Source organism: Talpa occidentalis, unplaced genomic scaffold (genome assembly GCF_014898055.3).
Source record: "Talpa occidentalis isolate TD23 unplaced genomic scaffold, MPIMG_talOcc4v2.1 talOcc4.16, whole genome shotgun sequence".
NCBI classification, from domain to species: domain Eukaryota; kingdom Metazoa; phylum Chordata; class Mammalia; order Eulipotyphla; family Talpidae; genus Talpa; species Talpa occidentalis.
In genome coordinates, this window is record NW_023601653.1 from 8,262,699 (window position 1) to 8,285,648 (window position 22,950).

At 48.0% G+C, this 22,950-nt stretch overlaps 1 protein-coding gene and 1 pseudogene across 2 annotated transcripts in view; both read left to right on the forward strand.

Moving 5' to 3' along the window:
- LARGE1 (LARGE xylosyl- and glucuronyltransferase 1) overlaps positions 1-22,950 on the forward strand; it is a 436,269-nt gene that overhangs the window by 67,996 nt on the left and 345,323 nt on the right. The window lies entirely within an intron of this gene.
- Positions 89-217, forward strand: LOC119248541 (small nucleolar RNA U3; annotated as a pseudogene).

Below are 22,950 nucleotides of genomic sequence, written 5' to 3' on the forward strand. Positions count from 1 at the left end.
GCAGATAAAGCAGGTTAATAATGCAAGGGGCAGGGGTGACGAGGCCCTGGGTGAGCGGGGGATGTCGTTTCAGAAAAGGAGAATTTTCAAGACTGTACTTTCAGGGGTCATTTCTATAGTTCGTTAGAAAATGAGAATTTTAAAAGGCTCTTGGAGAAGGGAGCCCTGATTGAAGGGGGAAAGCCTCACAGAGGGAGGGAACAGCAAGTGTGAGGGCCCTGAGCAAGCAATAGGATTAGCAAGGAGGTCTGGTGGCTGAGCAAAGGGGGTGGGGCTCACACGCCAATTTGATGTCCATGGAGTGCTTTTCAACGTCTCTTTCTCATTATTATACTTTGTTATACATGCAACAGTGACCCTCAAAGTGTTGTCCTCAGACCCGCAGCTTCACCAGCCCCTGGGAATGTGTTAGACATGCACAGTCTTCGGCCCGCCCCAGATCTGTAGAATCCGAAACTCTGGGTGTGGGGCCAGAAATCTGGGGTTTAACAATAACTGTCTGGTGGTTCTGGTGTTCTCTGGAGTGTGAGAACTATGGAGCCAGAGTTAGTGTCCTCCCTGGTCTCCAGGACTCACTGCTCCCTCCTTGCTGCCCAGTTACCTTCCTCGGGAGCAGCCCAGACCAGATTCCCCTGCCCACCCTCCTCCCCTGGCTACTGCATAGACCACTGTGAACAGGCCTTAGTTGGCACCTCAATAGAACCCTTGAATGTTTCCTTTCCATACTGCTGGGTTAACTCAAAAGTTGCTTTGCTTTTGGTAAATTCTACCCCTTTGTAGAAGTATAGTTTGGACATAGTAGGTGTGTGGTCATTATAGAGTGTGGATGGGGCCTGATGCAGGAGGGCAATAGAATATTCTTTTCCATGCACTGTTTTTAGATGCCCTTGGAGAAACCATGGATGAAAGAAAGTTGTGTGTGCCAGGCTGGGTCTGTGGGTGATGCTGAGAAGATCCCTTTTCCCCGCCTCCTGCTAAGAGAGGCTGGAATGGGCTGCTTTCCAAGCCTGCTCCTCCTGGGTCTTCTAGCGCTGTGACTCTTACTTCTCTGTCCTGCAACATTAAATTTTTCCTGGTCTTCCTAACATTTGGTAAGAAGAGCGGTGTCAGGTCCCAGTGAGTGAGCCAGGACGTGTTCCCGCACTTGGTAGTAGGGTTGGGCTCTTTGCAGGAGTGATCAAGGAGCGATACTGATGGACGGGGTAATCCTGGGTTATGGGTGTGCCCCAACTGTGATCACATGTGTCCATATTGGAGGGGGCAGAGGGAACTGTTGAAGAAAAGAAGCCGTGTGACCGTGGAGGCAGAGATTGGGGACTTACAGTCACAAGTTGGGGAATGCTGGTGGCCCCTGGAAGGGGGAAGAGGCAGGGGCAGATTCTCCCAGAGTCCCCGGAGGGAGTGCACCCCCACGACCCCTTGGGTTTGGATGTCTGGCCTCCAGGACTAGGACAGAATAAGTCTCTTTTGCTTGAAGCCACCGCATTTTTGTAATAGCAGGCATAGGGATTTTATCAGAATTAAAAAATGAAAACACTGTAAGAAAAAAGGGAAAGGAATGTATGCGTCTGTATTTGAAATGTATCCTGAATGGCTGATCCCTGTATCTTTGCCTTGGCTTCTGGGGTGGGCTGGGGTGGGTTCTGTCATCAGTGCTGCCCCTCCCAGCTCTGTTCTCAAGCCTCCTAGACTCCCCTGCTTGCTTCCCAGGAGCTGCAGTTTCTGCCTCACATTCCCAGCTGCCTCCTCCCCATGGTCATCTCTCCCTCGTCCACACCTGCTGTTTTGTTCTCATAATTGCAGCTGGAGTTTAGCAGCTTCCAGTCTCCGTTGAAATCGGCATTGATGGGTGGTGGGAAAAATCAGGTGAGCTTTGTTCCTGTGTCTGCCACCATCCCACGTTAGGGAACTTGATAAATGTCCCTCTTCTGAAATGAACTGGCCTCTGGAATGATCCACTGTGAACTTTTCCTTCTTGGTGGCGTGGTCACCCCCTCTCTGGTGGTCTGGAGAGGACCGTGTTCTCCGCAGTGGACTTGGGGGTCCTCTGTGATGCTTGCTTATTAAGTTGCTCCTTTATCGATCAACTGTTGGAATCGCAAATCAGAGAACTCAAAGGCTGCATCCTAGAGGTGATCTAAGCCTTCATCTTGCATGGAAGAAAACAAAGTGTTTGTTCCTGAGTGGGTGGGAGTGGATTATAACATCCCATAAGGTTCTTGGTACCCACCTGCCTTCACCCCCCAGAAAAGAAATCTGTGCTAAAATGTGTTGGGAGGAAATAATTCACATTGCTTTTAATTTTATAAACAGCTGTTCCTGAGCGAGGCCATGCTATGTACAGGATACTGTTGTTACACTTTTTCATATTAGTTCATATCATTCTCTTTCCAACCCTGTGAGGTAGTGCTGTTAGAAGTAGAACATGTTTACACTTCACAGTGATCTAACCTTTAAATTCTAGAACCATCCTTTGCTGGTTAAGTTTAAACCTCACCTATAAAATGGGGATAGTAGTGCATCAGGCCCCTGATAAGTGTTTACAGGTGAAAGGTATATGTAGATGAACAGCCAAGTCCTGGACTCAGAGAAATACTTTTACTTAGTAGATAAGGACACAGTGTGTGCATCAAACGTTGTGCATTTGGCCTCAGCCTTACACTGCGCTGTGTCAGTTACTTCCTCACAAAGCTGGAGACACCATGGGTCAGTAAAGGGCTAACACAATTTCTGAGGCCTGAGTGTTTAACCTGGACATGGGACTTAGACCCTCTGGTCTGATTTTCTCATCTGCAACATGAGGATAATGATGTTACCTTGGCGGATTGTCCAGGGATTAGGTGGGATGATGATGTAAGCGAAGTACCTCACCCAGTGGCATGAAGTTCATGAACACGCAATAAATGGCAGAGGTTTTTTTGGCTGTCAACTTGCTTAACAGGGCGAATGTTAGATGCTTAGTCTTTGGACCGTGGGGTGGGGTGCTCTGGGCTAACCTTGAAGCTCTGTACCAGGCCCTGCCCGTTAAACAGGACAGGCAGCCGACATACAGATGACTTGGTTTGAACAAGAATATTTGACCCCAGAGGGCAGCAGAATGAGCTTTACCCACCAAGGGGCTGGTTGGAAAATTCCTCCCTGTCTAAGGGGGAGGTGCACTAGCGGAAGGAGCGTGGCTGCAGGCAGAGGCGTCTGTCTTGGGTCATACTGTCCTGGGTGTGAGTCACTGGCTCTGTCCTCAGATGTGGAGGGCAAAGCTGGGAGCACATCATGTCACTGGCCTGTCTGATGGATGGGTGCAGCTGTTTTAGAAAGAGGGCTGGACCTCAGTTCAGTTACAAGTTCCATGTAAACTTGGGCAAGTGATCATATTTTTTTTTTTTCTTTACTGATAGAGATCCAGATGTTTAATTTAGATGATAGGTAGTGAGCTCTCCTGTACCAGGCGTCTCCCTGTTCTGGGAAGACAGGACGAAAAGACAGACTCTCTGTCCTGTGCAGCTTAGAGCTCTGAGTGGAGTCTATGGCAAGGAAGCCGCAGTAACAGGTGCACCCAGTACTGTGGGCTTAGCTATGCACATGCGTGTGCACACACACACACACACACACACACAGCCTTTGGGCCGCCAAGGTGTGTGTCACGATCTGAGTATAAACTCCTGAATTTATCTCATTGGAAGGCCTCTTGACAGATGACTCATGAAGTTGTTATTTAATAGACCATTTATATTCATTGGGATGGGCTGGGTTATGCTATTTATATGAATAACCCCACAGTCTCTGTGGCTTAAATAGCACAGATTTATGTTTTGACTCGGGCAACACATTCATCTGTGGTTGACGTGTGTGTCTGTGGAGGGGGGTCCGGCCCCTCATCACTTATACTCTGAGTTCTAGGTGGGTCCCACTACCAAGAATGTCAAGGTGGCTGAAGGAAGTTGGAACCTGGGGTCTTGTGTCCTGGCTCTTAAAGTTCTCACAGGGTCACTGTGCATGCCCAGCTCTCCCTGTGACAGAGGGTTTCTGGCATCTGCGAGGAATTCTACAGCATTCTGAACGGCTTCACGTTTGAAGCTGAGATAGGACAGAACAGTGCATTTGAAAGAGGACTTGATGAGCTTGCCAGGAGGAGAAGGGACCTCTAGGGAGGTCCAGGGAGGTCCTTCCAGCTCTCAGGTCAGGTCGAGCCACTGCAGGCGGCTGATTGCCAAGGCACCCTTGGAGCTCGCTCCTGGGCCCCCGTAAGTGCCGTGGCAGCCGAGTAAAGCTGAGCGCTACCCAGTGCCTGCGCCAGGCACAGTGCCAGACTTGGGGATATGCAATTACTGGAATCATTAAGAAAATCTTAGAATATATTTATTCTATTGATTATAGGATCAGAGAAGTGTCTTTTCACTTAGTTAAATCTAAACATTTTAGCAATAAAAACAGCAAGTCTTGTGTTAGCTACAAAAGTCACTTACATGGAAGCTGGGTAATTAATTGGGGCATTGCTGTTTGTAGATTTCTGTTTCCTTTATGTGCACTTTTTAAACCCTTGATCATTCCCGCAGAATTCAGCCTAACTCCCTTGTTAGTTTTTTTTTTTTTTTTTTTGGTCATCATGTGCATGATTGTTAAGAATTCCCAGTAATGTATCAAAAATTAAGTTACTGTGATGTAAGCACTTGGTGCACACACCCCTTCCTTCGAGGGGACTGAGGCCCACAGCAGGCGGGGGTTGCAGAGGGCACGTGGCATCCTTGGTGTCGTCTTGCCTCTCTCCAGTGGCTGGGAAGCATCTTAAATAGCTTTGGCTCACATTCCTGAAGATCATCACTACCTGCTCGGTCACACAAACATTTGCACACATGGTGTGTATTCCCAAGGCATGGTGGCAGAAGAAAGAGAAGCGTAAGGCCCCCCACTTTGGGAGTTTACCTTTTCAACATGGGGAGATAAGCTAACAGATGCCTTCTGTGGCCAGGCATAGTTCCAGACCTCCTGGGTGTATCATCTTACTGCACCTTACAGTGGCCCTCAAAAGTTTTCCTGCTTTATGACAAAGAGAGTGAGATTTGGAGGACAGAGCTAACCTGGTCTGTCACGGCAGTATTTGATTATGAAGCCAGATTCTTTAAGTCCGGTCTGAGCTCTTGCTGCAATATCTACCGGTCAACATGAAGCCATCAGCCACCCCTAAACCCAGGTGGACTCTCTGGAGGGGCAGTGATTTTGGTTGTGTTCTCCGCCACTATATTCCTAGCAACTCAGTGGCACCTGGCATAGATTCAGTGCTGATGGAGAAGGCTCCTACCCTCAAGCAGCTCACGGTCTGCAGTGAAACCAGCAAGTCAGGGTGTGATCTGGGTGAGGATGTCAGTTGCCGTGGACAGTGGCACAGAGGAGGAGGCATCCCAGGCAGCTTCAGTGAGCACTGCAGGTTCTCAGATTGTGAGGCTGTGTGACTAGCTTTTGGACCACCCGCCTGTCTTGCAGCAGCATAGAAGAGACTGGAAGGGACAAGAGCAAAGATAGCAGTCTCTGTCAAGATGCCATCTGAATGAGAAGGGGTTGAACTCAGACAGGAGCAGTGGGATGGGGAAAGGGGCTTGGTGTGGGGGTGCTGAGGATGGAGAATCAAGGATAGGAAGGAAGGCCTGTGGAAGACCTGCTGCACATTGCTGCCTCTGACAACTAGGTGAGTGGTTGTGGACTAGAAGGAAGAGCTGGTTTGGCAGAAAAGATCCACCTGTTTTGCATTGGATGGGAACATTTGACCTTGACCTTCAACCCTGGTTCTACGTTCGCTTTTTGGACACAATCCTTGACTCCCCTGGACCTTAGATTCCTGTGGTTTGGGAATCCTAATTGTACCTGCCTCACAGGGTTTTTGTAAAGATGAAATGAAATCATGCATATAAAGCACTTAAAGTTGGACATGTAAATGCCGGCTGTTGGTAATTATGAATAAGTACTTATTAATAGCAGATGATGAATATGGATAGAGTATAGTTTACTGCAGTGGTAAAGTTAATATTTCCTTTTTAAAGAGTTGGACAAAATGCTCTAGGAGAAATAAAGAGAGGAGGAAAAATATTAATCAAATGCCTGTTAAAATGCCAGGCGCGGTGCCAGGTCCTGTACTAGTTGCTTTCACTGTTAACGATGATCCTCTCCCGTTAGGCTGGAGGAATGTGTGTTAGAGCGGGCTGAATAGACCCACGAGTGCGTGGTGACTCCAGCGTTGGGAGAACAAAGGAGGGGGTGTCTCTGCTCCACACAGTGACTCAGACTCAGGGAAACCGTCATCATCCTCACCGTTTCAAGCTCTGGACTCTGGTGTCCAGCCAGCAGAGGCGGGAGCTTGAAGCAGTGAGGATTGAACCCGCTTTGTTGCTGCTCTTGTTCCTGGGCTGGAACTCAGCCACCTGGTCACACCTGGCTGCAGGGAGGCTGGGAATGTCTCCCTGTGCATGGGTTTGGCGAGCTGCTAGCCACTCTCCACAAATTTATTGGTCAAGAAACAGAGCCACTAATGACCTTCTTGAGTCCATATCCATGACTCGTAGCGAAGGCAGGATTCACAGGAGGTCCATCTTATCCCACCCTGGACAGTGTGGAAGGGTGGGTGGTTGGGGGAACTGGGCTAAATGAAGTGGATTAAAGGGGTTAAGTAATTGATACAGTTAATTATACACTAAGGTATTTAATAAAAGGGGGACATTTGAGGTCTAGATAGCCGAGCCAGCTCTGGACATGCTGGGGAGGGGAGCGGGTCTAGCTCTGGGGATGCCAGGTGGGAAGTGGGTCCCGTGAAGGGTGCAGCTGCAGGTTGCCAGCCTCAGGCACATGAAGGAACAGGTTAAGCCAGTTCTGGGGAAACTGCCCCCTTGCTGGGGTTGCCCTGGATATCCAGTAATAGCTGGAAAGGGGGGACACCTGAGACTTGTCAGAGTTCAGCAGGGGGTCCAGAGCCTCTGTGTCTGTTTTACCCTGTAGCCCTGCCTTGCTCACAGCACAGCTTTCAGCTGATGGAGAGCACCGAGCGCACCCACCTCGGGGAGGAGAGAACGTGAGGTGCGCTGGTGGATTGACAGAAATCTGCCCTGGTGTCAATATCTTTGGATTACAGAGACCGCGGGAGCCCGGGTGAACTTTGAAGCTGTTTGCTATCTGGGATCGGGCTGCTGGTGAAATCGATGCATCTAGTTTGCTTCAAACTGGGGGGGGGGGGGGGGTCTTTGAAGTGGCTTGGAGCTGGGGGCTAGATCAATCCATTACATGTTCCACTTGCCCACGTTTGCAGCGCCGTCTCCTAGGGTGGTGTGGGAACGGGGTGGAACCCTGCCTTCGCCAGAACCTGCCTGTGGACGGGATAGTCTCTCAGGCAAGGTGGAGAGACCAATAATTGTTGATCTCACAGCCCAGGAAACCCTGACTCTGGGCTGGCCTGGATCCTCACCTGCTTGTGAACCCGAGCGTGGTCTCCGAGCCGCTGGTCCTCAGGTATCTCAACTGTTTAATAATAAACAGAGGAGTATAGACCAGGCACCTGCGTTTTCAGTATTCAGCAACTGTTTGCCCGGTGCCATCTGCCCGGGTCCAGGGGGCACAGATGGGGTGGGCACAGAGCTGCTGCCCGCAAGAAGCAGAGGGACAAGACTAATCACGTGGGGCAAAGGACAGGCTCCTGCAGGGGCTCAGCAGGCGCCTTGTGGGGATGTCCATTGTCCAGACTCTTTTCTCGGGGCCATGGCTGTGGGCAGCCTGGCTGCTGGCACGTAGGTCACTTACCACCTACTGTGCCACCCGGGCTGACTCCCTGCCCTCCTCTCTCCCCCGCTCACCTTCTCTCCCCCCCCCTTTCCCTTCCTCTACTCAGAACATACTTCCCGAACGCCTCCAGTTTGCCAGCCTCTGGAGAGACACCGTGGCGAGCGGGCAGTCCTGTCCTCCTGGGGGCCACTCTCCAGGCAGAGGGGGGGCTTTCAGGTCTTAGCACGTGCCATGACCAGCTGAAGCCAGCAGTGTGCTCCCCCGGTGGTGCGGAACAGGCTGGATGGGAAGGTCCATGTGGGCCTCTCTGGGGATCCAGGAGCTGAGTCCTGAGGAAGGAGAAGGAGCTGCCTGTGGCTCTGGGGGTGCAGCATCTAACGCATGGTCAAGGCTTGAACCAGCCTGTGAAGGGTGGTCACTGGAAGTGGCCACAGTGGGTGGACATCTCCAAAGTCAGTAGGGTGTGGGCATAGTGCCTGGTTCTGGAGAAGCAGGTGAGAAACCACAAGCTCCCTTCTTTAGGGCACCAAGGTGCATAATTGATGCTGAGTAAATATTTGCAAACCAGTGTGTGCCCCCAATTTACCTCTTGTTTGAACCCCTCCTCACCTAGTTGATTCCTCCAGCATTTTCTTCTAGATCCCTCAAAAGCACAACTTTTGCTAGAAAACCTCCCAATTTCTGCATTAAAATGCCCTGGTTTTATAAGATCTGTTCTTCCACACACATGAGCGAGTCTTGGAAACTGGCCCTCAACCGTGCACCCTGCATTAACAGGGCCCCAGGAGCCCCCAGGTTGGATTCCTGAGCCTGTTACTTCCCTGTACTCCACCTTGAGTAGGCAGAGAAGGGTCTTTTATTCAAGTAATAGGAATTGACCACTGTGTCATCAGCAGAGGGTGACATTTGTGCTAAAACTGTGATGTATAGTAGTAGCCTCATTTTCAGAGGAGAGACACCAAGGCCGGGCAAATTGGCTGTGGAGCTGGACCCCAGCCCTGGGTGCTCAGCCTGTAAAGGCTCTTCCTCCGCCCTCCCCCATACCTTGCTCCCCTGCACCCTTTTCTCCTTTCCTCATTCCCTCCCCCTTCAGCTTCCCCATCTGTCAGACATGAAGAGGGATTTCTGCCTACCTTATTGTGGACCCTTTGGTATTATTGACCTGCGCGAAGCTGTAAGGCATAAGCAATCAAAATAACAATGGAGCATTTTGCCAGTGGAAGGTGAGTGCTCCTAGCTGTGAGGGGGGGACTCATTTATTATTATTTTAGCTATTTAGCCCCCACCTTGATTAGGAAGCTGCTTCTGGCTGGAACAGCTCCATCCTGGAGAATTTTGCTTTGTTACCTTTCTGTGGTCTCTCTGAATGTGCCAACTCAAGAGCTGTTTAATTTTTTAATTGGATAAGAGAAGCTCATCAATATTGGTATTGACAGTGATATTTGGCGATGGTGTGCAAAGTGCAAACAACGAAAGCAAAAGTCAGCAAAAGGGATGACTCAAACTCAGAAGGTTCTGCCCAGCAAAAGCCGCTAACAGTGGAACGGCAGCCTGTAGATGGGAGACGAATTTTGCCAACTACATATGAGATAAAGGGTCAATATTCAAAATATACAAAGAAAAAACACTTTAATTACAACAAAAACGATTCCATTTAAGAATCATTGGTGAACACAGTGGCCGTTTTTCTGAAGAGAACATGAGAACGGCCAGAACACGCGGGAAGTGGCTCAGCATCACCAATTGTGAGGAGCTGCAGATCAGAGCCATGTGAGCCATCATGCACACCTGTGAGAAGGGCGGTCCCTAAGAAGACAGGTGACAGCAGGCACTGGCAAAGGGGTGGAGCAGGGGGCGCCATCACAAACTGTTGCTGGGATGTAATGGGAAGACTGACCACACTGGACAACAACATGGCGGTTCCTCAGAGCTCTTTTGTGCCGAGTTAGGGCTGGCACAAGAATAGCAGGCACATCTGGTTAGCCAGCTCTGAAGGCCGTGGCTGTGCCCCAAGGCTATGGATGTGCCCCAAGGCTCTCCTGGTCTAGCTGTCCTGGTCTAGGTGAAGGAGCACTTTCAGGGAGGAGTGGTGAGACCTGGGAACCACGTACATGGGACTTGGGGTGGGGGGCTTCCGACTCCACTTGGGGAGGATGGAGAGGTCAGTGACCCTGCAGAGTTCAAAACAATGTGCAGGGTGGGGGTCAAGACCTTGAAACCTGGAGTCCACCTGGCCCTTTCTGGTTGGTGGAGCCGGTATTTAATCTCTCTCTCTACCTAGAGGAATGGCAAGGCTGGGGCCTTCTCTGGTGGTGCAGGTGGTTGAGCGCTGCACTGTGAAGCTGTCCGCAGCCTCTGCAGTGCCGGTTCCATCCCAGCCGGCTGGCGAGAATCCCACATGGTGCAGCAGACCTCTCCTGTCGCGCCCACTGCTCCCCTCAGCAGTGTATTTCATCAGTCTGCCTGTTCTGTTCCCTGCTCTGTCTCTGGTGAATCCTCTCACCCTCCTGCACATCTGGCCTGTACCCCGGTTCTTAAATAAATAAATAAATCTTAAAAAAAAAAAGACTGCCTGCCTTGGAGGGCTGTTTTGAGCTTTGAATGACTGTATGCAAAGGGCTTAGAATAATAACTAATATATCAGTACTTTAAATGTGTGTGCACATGTGTTTTCCAGGCAGAGGTACCAACACCTGCAAAGTCTATAGACAAAGTGTGTTTTCAGTGGTTTAGAGAGACAGGCTGTAAACAGGTGGGGAAGGCCTTGTGTGCCTGGGAAAGGGAAACTATGACATGGAAACCACTGAGCCTCAAATGTATGTACTGTAGGTATGCATGCACATGAGTATGCATGCATATGATACACACACACACACACACAACTTTTACCCATGTCTTAGCTCTAGCAACAGGTTGTGGTGGATGAGTTCAGGGAGAGAATGACTTGAGTCGTGGACTGAGGGAAGGGTGACAGCCCCTCAGACTAGCCTTCCCTGGAGAGACTATGGGATGGGTGATGACCGAGAGAGTGTAGACAATGTCATGGAGAGGATGTTAGTATTGGAGGCCAGGCAGATCTGACTCAGAATCTTGATCCCCAACATTATCCATGCATCTGTCTGTCTATCCATCAGTCTATCCATCAATCCATCCATCCATCCATCCACCCATCCACCCACCCACCCACCCACCCACCCACCCATCATCTAAGTCAAATGGCCTCTTGAGGGTTGAACCAGGCATGAGAATCCAGATGCTTTTCTTCACTGTTCACCATGGGGGATGCTCGCTGCGTCAGGCCTTGAGTTTCCATCACCGTGACCCTTTCTATTTGTGAGAACAGTGCAGGCATCTGAACCACATCTTCATGTGCTCATTTAATGAGAAAATAGAATGCAAATGAGGAAGAGTAAGATAATTGGACTCGGGAGGGATTCCTGTGTGTTCGGCGGGTGATGAGCAATTGATAGTCTCATAAGAAGTGCTTATGATGATCTGCCCGTGGTTCAGCAGCTGACTTCCATCCTTCTAAGGCTTCTCCCTGGCCATGAGCCTTTCCTGTTCTCTGCAGGTGCATGAGGTGGACACGCTTGCAGGGCATGGCTGTGGATGTGAATGCACACGTGCCCTCCTGGGATGCTCCTTGTGGGCAGAGGGAGTTCAGCACCCCCTCCACGCCCCCCTCCTGTGACTCTGTTTTGAGACCAGTCTCTTCCCTAAAGTTGCAGGCCCTTGGGCCCACTTGACAGACGGGTGTCTGCCCTTGGCAACGCGTTTCATTCCCAAGAATGGGCCTTGGGTGAAAAGAGTCCTTTTATTTTGGTTGTCGAAGCCACTGTCAAAAACCGGTCACACCCACTAGTCATAAGCAGAGGAAGGCAACGTGGTGCTTTTTCTCTCATGGCAGATTCTCCGGCATGAGGAAAGAAACATAATTGGAAAATGGGCAATATTCACAGAGCAATTACTGTGCCTGTTAATGAGGTTTACACGAAGGCTTCCAGTGAATTAATGAAGAACAATGATTTTGGCATTCACGTTGAACAGCTGGACAGCTTGATAAGGGAGCCGACTGGAGGACCCAGGGCTTAGTCAAGGTGATGAGGACCCAGGAAACTAGCCTGGCTTGTGCCTTCCTTGACTTCTTCTGGCCTCGCCCCTTTGCTGGGAGACCATCAGCAGGCCGAGTTCCAGGCTGCCAGGCTGCGCCTCCCCCACCGACAGGAGCAGAGCCCTTCTGGCTGGGCTTTGGGCTGGCACCTCCCTTGGGCTAGGCTCAGAGTGTACCAGTGGCAAATCCTTAAAGCTCCCCCTTTCCTTGGCTGTTCTCATTAGGGATGACAGTGATTTGGGGATGGGGGGTGGGCATTGCATCTTGGTTGGTAAATGTTTCTCTTCCTTTGTTCCCCAGCCAGGGGTGCTCATGCTGGGTGATGCAAACTCAAAACCCATTTTGAGTCCAAAGACCTGCGTCATGGCCCTGCTTTACTGTCTGCATTCCTTGGACAGGGTTTAGCTGCAGGGAGCTGCAAGTGTGATGGTCGGAGGTGGGGAAAACTTGTTGCATCTTAGAAAGGCACTTTTAGTGCATTGGATGTGTGTAATAACACTGCTGCCATGGACTGAATGTCTGTGCGCCCCCCAAATTCACATGTTGAAATCCACAGCCCCTCATGTGATGATATTAGGAGGTAGGGCCTAATACCTGCTAGTTGGAAGGTAATTATGATTAAATGAGGTCATAAGGGTGGACGCCCCCATGAACGGAATCAGTGCTCTTCTGAGAGAGCAGAAAGTTTGCTTCGTCTCTGCCCTCAACTAAGTGAGGATGTGAGAAGGAGAAGATGTTTGCCATCTACACCCCAGAACTGTGGGAAATGAATTTCTGTTACCTCATTTATGGCACTTGTCAAAGCTTCCTGAAGTGGCTAAGATGTATTTGTGAATAACTTGGTAATTAATGGAAGGACAAAAAACAAACAAACAAACAGAAAACAAGCAGAGCACACTGCATTCAATGTATCAGTTTGTTGTTTTTTCCCCCTTGTGTTTTTCTTTCTTTGTCTCCTGGAGGAGGCCGTGAACTCCATGAAGGACAGATGGTGATTTACTTTTCATCTTGGTGCCTCACTGCCTCTCACAGGGCTTGGTGTGTTGTTAGGGGGTCATGCATGTTTGTTGGATGAGTAAACAAGCTGTGAAGGAACTTCTTGATCCACGTTGTGCTGTTGGCCTGGACAGCTGTTGAGGCTTGTCTGTACTTACGGAATGAAATACTCCTACAAAGGGAAACTCAGTAATGGACCAGAAGCCCAAGAGGATAGATAGATGGACGAGCCAGTGAGGCCTGTGCCATCTGCGCCTCCAACCCTGCAGATCAAAGTTGAGGGAATGATTGAGTGAGGTCACACCAATGACAACTCACCCTGGCTGGAAAGTGCCCCCTGGGAGGCTGGTTTGAATCCCAGATTTCCCTGGAGACTTGAATGCAGAGGTGCATTTTGGTGTGCAAAGCGATCAATGGGCACACATCTGAGGGAGTAATGTCTAGGAGAAGATGATGATGCCCCAAAGAGCCTTGTCCCGAGTGCACCTGACTGCTCCACATTATGGGCAGGTGAGCTGCTCTGCCGTAACTGTGGGGAAGGCAGGTTCTTAGTAGGGTTCAGGGCTTGTGGGAGCTTAGCACAGCCTTGACCTCACCGTCCAGCCCTCTGGCCCTCTGCTCCTGCAGCTTCAGCTATTAAGTGCCCTTGAGTGGGAAAAGAAATGAGTTTTTAATGTCTATATTTACATGTGCTAATGGTTTTCTGCATTTGTCCACCCAGATTAAACCTACCAAAATCATTTTGAAAAGTCTCTTTGAATGACATCATGTGTCTCCAAGGTTCAAATTTCAGTCTTCCTCCGAAAGTTTCGCTCTCTGTCCAATTTCCTGTCTCCTTGTCCCTCTATTGCTCAGGTCATCCATGGAGTCTACGCTCCGGTTAGTCCATTTCCTCCTTGTGTCTCAGTGAGTTTTTTCATCGCCATCTGCCACCGTTCTGGGCAGGGGTTTCCATCACCCCTGTTGGAGCATCGCATTAGCTGCTGGCTGCCCACACCCCCAAACCTCCCGCGTCTCCTGACCCAACATTCTCATGCTGCCCGAGTGGTTCTCTCCAGCACAGAGTGGCTCACAGCAGCCCCTGCATGAGCTCCTGATTACTTTTCATTGCTCCTGGGAAAAGTCCAGACAACTTCACATGACTTAGAAAGCTGTTCTCCATCGGCCCCTGCACACCACCCTTTAAATCAGATACACCCGTCCGTGTTTCCAAGAGCTGCCGAGTCTCTTTCCTTTGAAGCCTGTGCACCTTCCTACCTGTCAGACCCCTCCTCATCCTTTGCGACTCAGGTTTGGTTGGAGGAATTGAACTGTGTTCAAACGATGACTGAGAAGGTGCAGAGCTTGGCTGTCTCCTCTGCCATGTGCTGCTTGGGTTTAGTGGAAATTCTCTTCAGCTCAAGCCATGAAGGTCCCACAAGGGAGCCGGGTCTGTTCAAGTCTTTACTCGCTCTGCTAAATTGTGTTTTATTAATGTATGTGATTGTACTGATGCTCGGGCTACTGTGCTAATGACTGATAATTGACTTAATGAGCTATTTGTAAGAAATACAGTAATACCAGTAGGAATGAAACCAGACCCCACCGCAGCTGGTGGTGTAATCGCCTTTTGCCTGACTTAGGGAGGAGCAGTCTGCGGGACTCTGGCAGTCAGGATCAGGGAGAGCCCTGAGTACTCACTCTTCCTTGAACAGCAAATTTAGCCCTCATCCACGCACGAGTTTAACATGCACATGGGTGGGGAGGCCGGGTGATGCTGGTGGTGGAGCTCTGTGGCACGCAATAGTGAGTTTTGCTTCCATACTCAATGTCCTTTGGAGGTCACCAGGGGCTCTACACCATGCTGCCTTCACTCGGGGCTGTTGCCAGTTGTCCTGGCAAAGGGAAAGAACACTGGTTCTTAACACTTCTCTTGGCAACTGAGAGTAAGTCTGGGCAAAGACATTTTATGTTGATGTGCTCAGAACTGGAGAACTGGAACTTGGGGACAGCCTGAGTGGTGCCACCCATACCATGGCGCCGAGGTCCATATCATATCATGTGCTGTAAGAATGAATACGTCCCCCTGATGTAAGAAGTCCTCCACAGGAGTCTAAAAAAGAAGGGAGGCGCATCTGTTAATCACACTTCAAGGTCATGAAGGGCAACTTAAAGTTCATTAAGCGTCTTTGGCATGGAAGCTGGTGGACAGGACTTCAGGTTGAGGCAGGATCTACACCAGTTCCGCTTGACCCTCGATGGGGTCTTCTTATACCCTGTTTCTTACCTGTGGTCCTTCTTATGTGAGACTAATGATGCCAGGTGTTAGGGCAGGGCGCATGACCTGTGTCTTGTTCTACTAAGATAAATAGAATTGTGCATGGATCATAAGTACAGGTTAATACCTATGAAATAAACAGTAGGGACACTGGCTGTTCTTGCTGGGCAGAGCAATGGCTGGTTACCAGGTCTGGTGTCCATACAAGACAGGATCAGCTTGGTTTTCCTAAGCTCGTAGTGTCTGGTGTTGGGGAGCTGATGGAGAAATTTCCTTGCTCCCTTCCTGAGGTGCTTTGAAGAACCCGGGCTTTAGATTCAGCCTTTGTGGGGTTCAAATCCTGATGCCCCTTACCAGCTTCATGACCTTGATTGTCAGACTTAACCTCTCTCAACCTGCTTCTCATCTGTAACTTGAAAACAGCCACACCTAGCTTATGTGGGGTTGTAAGCCACTGAGTAAGGTAATAGATCAGACAGCATTTCTGATTTTGCTCCAATAATGTCAACTTCCACCCTCCTCTTGCCTTACGTTTGAGCTCATTCCCGGGGGGCAGATTCCATGTCTGCTGTGTGCAGACTCTTGACTGTATCTGTGTGCCCTCCCGAGCGACTGCTGAGCCCTTGGAACGTGGCAAGTGTGATGGAGAAACCAGGCTTCCAATTCTATTTTATCTTAATAATTTAAAATTTAAAACCGAAGCACAAGAGATTTTTTTTCTTTAAGCACAGTTTATTCTTTGGGGCCTGTGTTTTCTTTAAACCCAAGTTTATTGTGTCGGCAGGTTTCTGTATCATTTTCCTCATTGAAAACTTAGCATCCAAATGGAGATGCTAAGTATAAAGTAGGCAGCCAGTGTTAAACCTTTGGGATGAAAAGGCAGAATGCAAAATATCCCTTTTTATATGGATTACATGTTGAAATAATATTTTGGTTTAGTAAGTAAGATATACTACTAAAGTTAATTTCATCTGTTTGTTTTTACTTTTTAAAATGTGGCTACTAGAAAATTTGAAGTGTCATTGTTGGCTGGTGTTAGGTTTCCTTTGGGTAGTGCAGGTTTAGAGGTACACAAGGTCCATGTCTCACTGGGATTTCCATCTGAGAGTCCATCTGTCTGTCCATCCACCTATCCAATCAGTATATATTGACTGACAACCTCTCGTGTCAGGTTCTGTGCTTAGCTCTTGGAAATCAATTCTGATCCAAGCAGAGATATTCTCTGAGCTCACTATGTATTCAAGGGAGTAGGACTAATCATACCATGCATTGCACATGCAACTAAGTACTAACGGTTGCATACCGTGTCAGACTGTGCAGGGGGCTAGGGAAGCACATGACCTAGCACCTGCTGTTGTAAGTACATTGGGTGGGAGGGTGGGTGGGCCTTGGGAAAGATTTGCTGAGATTCAAAATCAGAAGGAAGAGGAGATTGGATGAAAGTGGTCTGGGGTCTAGGGGAGAGTGTCTCAGGCAGAGTGAAGCGTGTACCCACATCCCGAGTCTGCGGTAGGGGAACAGCCCCCTCATTCCTGCCCATCTCATCCATTTGAACTTCACGAACAATTTGTTTTCATGGAAAAATACAGGAAGGCTGATCTTCTGGAAAATGTGTGACGTACTGAATCCTTTTGTTGGGTCCTCAAAGAATTCTAACTCCAGAGCCTGCTTCTCTCTATAGAATTGATCCATCTCCCACATCGGCTTTTATAAGCATCCTCAGGACAGGGGGTGCTGGGGCTTATTTCTGTAGGCAATGCTAGTGTTGTGCCAAGTGCCTTGCAGTTTGTAAACACCAACACTTACTGGTTGATTACATATATATATTACAGGAGACAGCTTATAGTTGGGATTTGCCCTCCTTATTTATGCCAAGCGCCTTGGGGTGGGGAGGAGTGTATACACATTCCTTCACTGGGCCCTCCTGGCACTCTGGCACGGCTTCAGGCTTTTCTGGATAAGGAGATGGAGGAACTTAAAAAGTAAAGACCAGGTTGTGGAAGTGAATAGTTTTGATGCCATGAGCCCAGCTGAGCTCAGCTAGGAAATGATAACAAGCAGAGGAGAGGGAACTCAGCTTGGCTGCACACTCTCCATGCTCTGGGGAAAGGAAATCTGGGCTTCACGGCAAACGATGAGGGCTAGTTGAGTCATTTTTAAAAACAGATGGCTTTTCAAGCAAAGAGCTGCTGTCCTGCTCCCAGGGGAAGATAAAAGTAGGTTGCTGAAGGTATCCAGCCACACCGATAAGCAGCTGGCTCTTTCTAAAGTGCCTGGGAGGAGGGGGCGGGGACCCAGTTGTGTGCCTGGTGAATACTGACTGGACTGGACTGCAGTGAGCTGGGCTGTGATTCGCCTGCACCCTCTTTTTTATATGTGTTTACTCAGCAACCAGGAAATTATCTGATAGAAGGGGACACATGCGTGTTTGAGGAATGAATGGATGGATGGATGATTCTTGCTCTCTGTGCTGTAAGGCTGAGGTGGAAAGATCCAATTTCATTATTTCATTGTTAACTCCTGGTTTGAACCAAAGGGGCTTGTGTATACCTTGGTTATTGGAGATCAAACTCACCTTCATGACTTGAAGATTTACCACGTTTTGCAATTTCCAGAGAAATCTAAAACTGCTGTGAACAAAAGCAGCATCATTGGAACCACCGAATAACTTCCCAAGAAAATTACTCTGGCCAAAATTTGTGTGTATTCCCTGCTGAGGAAGAAGAATTGACAGTCCTAAGTGTCTACCATAGAATGACCTGCTTACAAGGTCAGCCCTAGGTCAGGTCTGCAAACTTGGCTTTCAGGAGCAGGGCTGTCATTCCTAAAGCTGACAAGTGACTCATTGTGCCTAAACTGTGCAAAAATACAGTGCATGTTGAGCTAGCTGTTTTCCTTCCAGAGTCTAGAATTTGGTTATGTGTTAGGCACCTGTCAATATTTTGGCCAGTCCTTAATAAGAACCCTGGCATTGAGCCTCTGAGTAGCTTCCCTCATCAGCCACATTTGCATGTGTTGTTCCATCTCATCACTGGGCAGATTTAGTGTCTCTTGGATGACTCTCCTGGGAATGTCACTGAGAAATCAAGGACTCATAAGCCTGGTGTGCGTAAATGCCAATGGTATGACATCCAAATTTGGGAAGAGAAAGGTCTTTAATTAGGAGCCAGGTCAGCAGGAGGTCAGAACCCCAAGACTCAAATCTACCTCCCAAATGTCCAGGAAAGGGACTTATATCACATTTTGGGACCCAGGGCTCAGGAGAATAAGAGTTGAATTCCATTGTTAGGGGACTGATCTGGGGACACAGATATGGTGGTTTGGTAGGGAGACAGAGGAATGCAGAGTTGGTTGAAGGTCATTGGTGGATGTGAGACCTTGTCCTTATATGGGCTGTCCTTATCAGGTCCTTCTGATGCATGGACTCCTTGTGAATATAAAGGCTGGATCTGAATTCCTTGTTTTTCTTTATTTAGGGAGCAGAATTGCTCCGTTAGCTTTTTTATTATTGCAAAGAAGTCATATGTTCTCTAATTTAACCAACTGGACTTGGAAATAGAAAGTTAGACTTGGTTAACAGTTAAACTATGTACATCAATTGTATCACCTTACAGACCATTGGGTACCATTAGCATGTACTGGATCTCAGCTGTATACATAACACATGTAAAATGTCCAGATGTCCAGGCTTATTTGCCTTCAGAAACTGACACTTCCCGGTGTTTCCATGAATCACATTTCCATATATAGGATCCTGTATAAGCTAGAGAGGTGATTGAGACCTAGATAAATTCTCAATTTGAAAGATGTAAGTTTTATAAAAGCTGAACCCCTAGAACTTTGGGGAAATAAAGTACTCTGCCAATCCTAAGCTATAATAGTGGCTTTTATTAAGTAGAGATTTATGGCTGTTGTCTTGGGGGAGTTACTATAAAGCGTTGTGACTATAAAGCATTGGTAGAGTTTGGTGGTTTGGAAAGAGAATACTTTGCTCTTTCCTGATATTCTTTACTTTTAGTTTCCATCAGTCTGTCTCTCCATTTACCAGTCTTCCTATCCATGCAGTTGCCTCTTTGTCCACTCGTCCATCCATCCATCCATCCATCCATCCATCCATCCATCCATCCATCATCCATCCATCCATCATCCATCCATCCATCCATCCATCCATCCATCCATCCATCCATCCATCCGGCATTGCCAGCAGCTGGTACCATTACTGAGCATTGATTACTTGTCAGGCAGTGTGCCAAGCACTGGAGTATAAATGAACTGAGTGGGGATCTTGTCACCTGGTGTTGTCTAGAGGGAGGGAGATGTGGAAACAAGTATGCCCGGGTGGAGTGTGTCATCCCTTACACCCCTGGGTTCTTCGCAGGTTGGATGAGTAATCAGAACAGCTTCTGACAAGTTAGCAAAGGGAAAACAATCAATTTAATAACATCCATGTAGAGAATTTACATGCCTATAACTTCTAAAGATTAACGGGTTGATCAGGAATATTTATCCTATGTGTTGGACCCGGGACTTCAATTCGGGGCAGTGGTGGTGGGGATTTTACATGACAGATAAGAAGGGGTCTGAAAGTAAAGATAAGATTCTTAGGTAGAGGACATGGTCACTAATAAGCCTAGATGAGATCCTCCAAAACTCCATTCTTTTAGGTCATAAAAGAGGGACTAGAGATTGCTCCTCCTTTAAGGACAGGACAGAAGCTCAGAAAGTGATGATCTCTCCATTGATTAGGGAAGAATGAAGGACTTACGCAAGGACAGAAGCTTCTTGTGTCCTTCTGTCCCTCAAGGAGTTTCTCTGTTCTCTTGGGGTGATCTGATTCACACAGCTTCAGAAGTGATGTTCATACATCTCTCCAAGCCCAACTGGAGCAGGTGCCTGATTCATCCTGGTGGGGGGAGGAGAGAGGACATGACAGGTGAGGTGTTGTCCACCCTGTGTCCAAGAAGATTAGTCAAGCAAGATCACCACAGGGGGTGTCCTCTGTCCCTGACTGCTTGGCTATTGAAGCCAAGGCCAGAGAAGAAGGGCCCCTCCTGTGGGAGTTCCCCACATGTTAACTTAAAATTTTCTTTTCATTCGCCTTTGAGATGACTCAGAGGCTCCTTGAGCCCGCAACTGGGGACAGAGCCATCCCCAAATGCAAGTGGCAATTACCCTCTTTCACCCACCAATGGTACTCAAAGAAAGGCACCCAAATGGAGTGCTCTGGAACATTCCGCAGGGCCTAAAAACTCTTCCCTAAATGCTCCTGGGACTAAGCCCCCTTCCTGATGCCCTCTTAGCAATTCTGAGTCAGTTGCAGCAGAAATAAGTGACTGTGGAGTCAGCAGTGGTGAGTTGAAGAAGCCAAATTATCACTTTTATTTTTGGCTCTGCCTGGGGTCAGAATTCCTTTTGTTTCTGATTTACCTTTTGTTTGAGGAACTTGACCTCATTTCTGTGTTAAGAGCATTCCTTAGTCATCTCAGTCTCAACCAAATCATCCCTTGCCCTGATGCTTGTTAACCCTACATTTTTCTAGAGTTAATTATCAGGCATTTCCTCTCAGGACTTCATAAGGTGATCTGAAGGCAAAGGAAGTTATTATTTTCATGAGTGAGCAAGAATAATAATGACAGCAAAGGCTACGTGTTAGGCACCGCTTTCAGGACTTTCTATAGTTTAATTCTTAATTCTTACAAATAACTGCTAATTGGAAATAAAGTCTCCATAATAGTTAGACAAAGAGTTTATTAGATAATCAAAGTGAGGATTTGAACCCGGGAAACAGGCCAACAGATTTTACTCTGTGAGAATTGTTCCAACAAACACAAATTTGAATTTAGCTTTTATAGGTAGAAACGGTGAGTCATTGGCATTAAAGATGTAATTATTCTTCATAGGAGGGCTTCTGGCTCTCAGTTGTTTTGACCTAAAGATATGTCAGTGCTCTGTCTGTGCAGAGAAAGACAACACAGGGACTTGATTTCTTCCTTTCTAAGAATGTGCTAGAGAGGCAAAGGCTGGTGCCCAGTGTTAAATCTTTATTCTCTTCCTTGGTCTCCAGCAGGGGTGAAAAGAAGGTTTCACCCCCACACAGCAGGTTTTGCGTGGCTGTTTCAGACTTCAGATCTATGCAGATGGTTTTATTCTTGTCTGCCAGGGCAGAGAGGGATCTGGTTCCAGAACACTTCACAGTGTGTTCACATAACTCATGAGCTAGTGCCACAATCCCCTTCCCCAATTCGCAGTTGAGGAAACTGAGTCATAGACGGGTTCCGTAATTTGCTTGGGTGCTTCTGCTAACCTTGGAATAAAAATGGGGCCACTCAAAGCATAATTCATATAACAAAAAATTGGAGGTATTGATTTCACCAAAATTTAAAATGTTGCTTTGGTAGAGAAGTCCAGTAAGAGGAAGGGGAAAAATTATGGTGCTGACTTGGAGAGAACTATGCAAATCACCAATCTGACCAAAGACTATCCTCTAGAATATGAAAAAAAAAAAAAAAATCTTTAAATTTAGCAGTGGTTGGGGGTGAATGTGATTGATGGGGCAGCACAAGGGAGAATCTTTGGGGTTACAGAGCAGTTCTGTATTTTGATTGGGGTGGTATCCACACAAATCCAGGCATGTGATAAAATGTCTCAAATTATACCCAAGAAGAAAACAAACACCTGCAAAAACTCCAGCGCCAAAATGAATAAACTCACAGTAAGGTCCACAGCCTCATTAATTGTATTGTGCCGATGCTAATTTCCTGGGTGTGGTTTTTTTTTTTTTTTTTTTGTGGGACCCTCGCCCGTGTCCGGGGAATGAACTGGCGCTGCAGAGGCCGAGGGCAACCTCACAGCCCAGCGCTCAACCGCTGCGCCACCAGGGGAGGCCCTAATTTCCTGGTTTTGGTGGTGATTATAGTTCTGTAGATGTCACTACTGGGGGGAAGCTGGTGAAGGCTACACAGGATCTGTCTGTTCTTTTTCTGCAACTTTTGATGAATCTATAATTATTTTATGATGAAAATAAACATAGAGTTAAAAAGACATGGCATTAAGTATTTAACAGAGTATTTGTTATGATCCTTGCCTGCAAGAGACTCAACTATTTGAGTGGCAGGCAGGGCTTCGATGTCATCATGCTAACCGTCAAACGGATGCGTCCACAGAAGCATAAGATATAACAAAAGCTTACCTGAATGGAGTCTGGGATCTTAAGAATTAACAGCAGCAGAAAGTGCACGGGACAGCAGGACGTTCTTCCTCCCTGCTTCCTTTTTGAATACAAGTGTGACACCACACACACACATACGTGTGCGCTCACTCACACACGCACTGGCAGCAAACTCATTCCATTCTTTAAATCCCAGCTCCGGTGTGATCTCATCTGTGAAGAGATTCCTATTCTCCCTTCCCCGTGAGAAGGATTTCCCTTCACCAACACACAAAGTATTCTTTCTCCATACTAACAAACCCCCACTTTCATGCAGGTGTTAGCAGGCGGGATGAGGGGCCTCCCTGAGTCCCCAAAGTTCCTCTAAATGGGTTCTGCCATCTGCCGCTGCATAAAGACAAAGCATTCTCTTAGTGTGAAAGAACTTTAATAGGATTAGAGAGAGATGGGAAGAAAGGGTAATAGTTTTCCCATGGAACACCCAAAGCTACCCATCCCCTCATGGTAAATGTCCAGCTAACAGGGCTGGCGCAAAGCAGGGTCACCGAGCCCCAAAAGCCTGTCACAAGTCTAAGGCACCTTCTGGTGAAGAAACCCTAGGAAAGGGACAGAAGGGGCCAGGCAGGTGTGGTAGGAAAGGAGCAAAATCAGAGTACACAT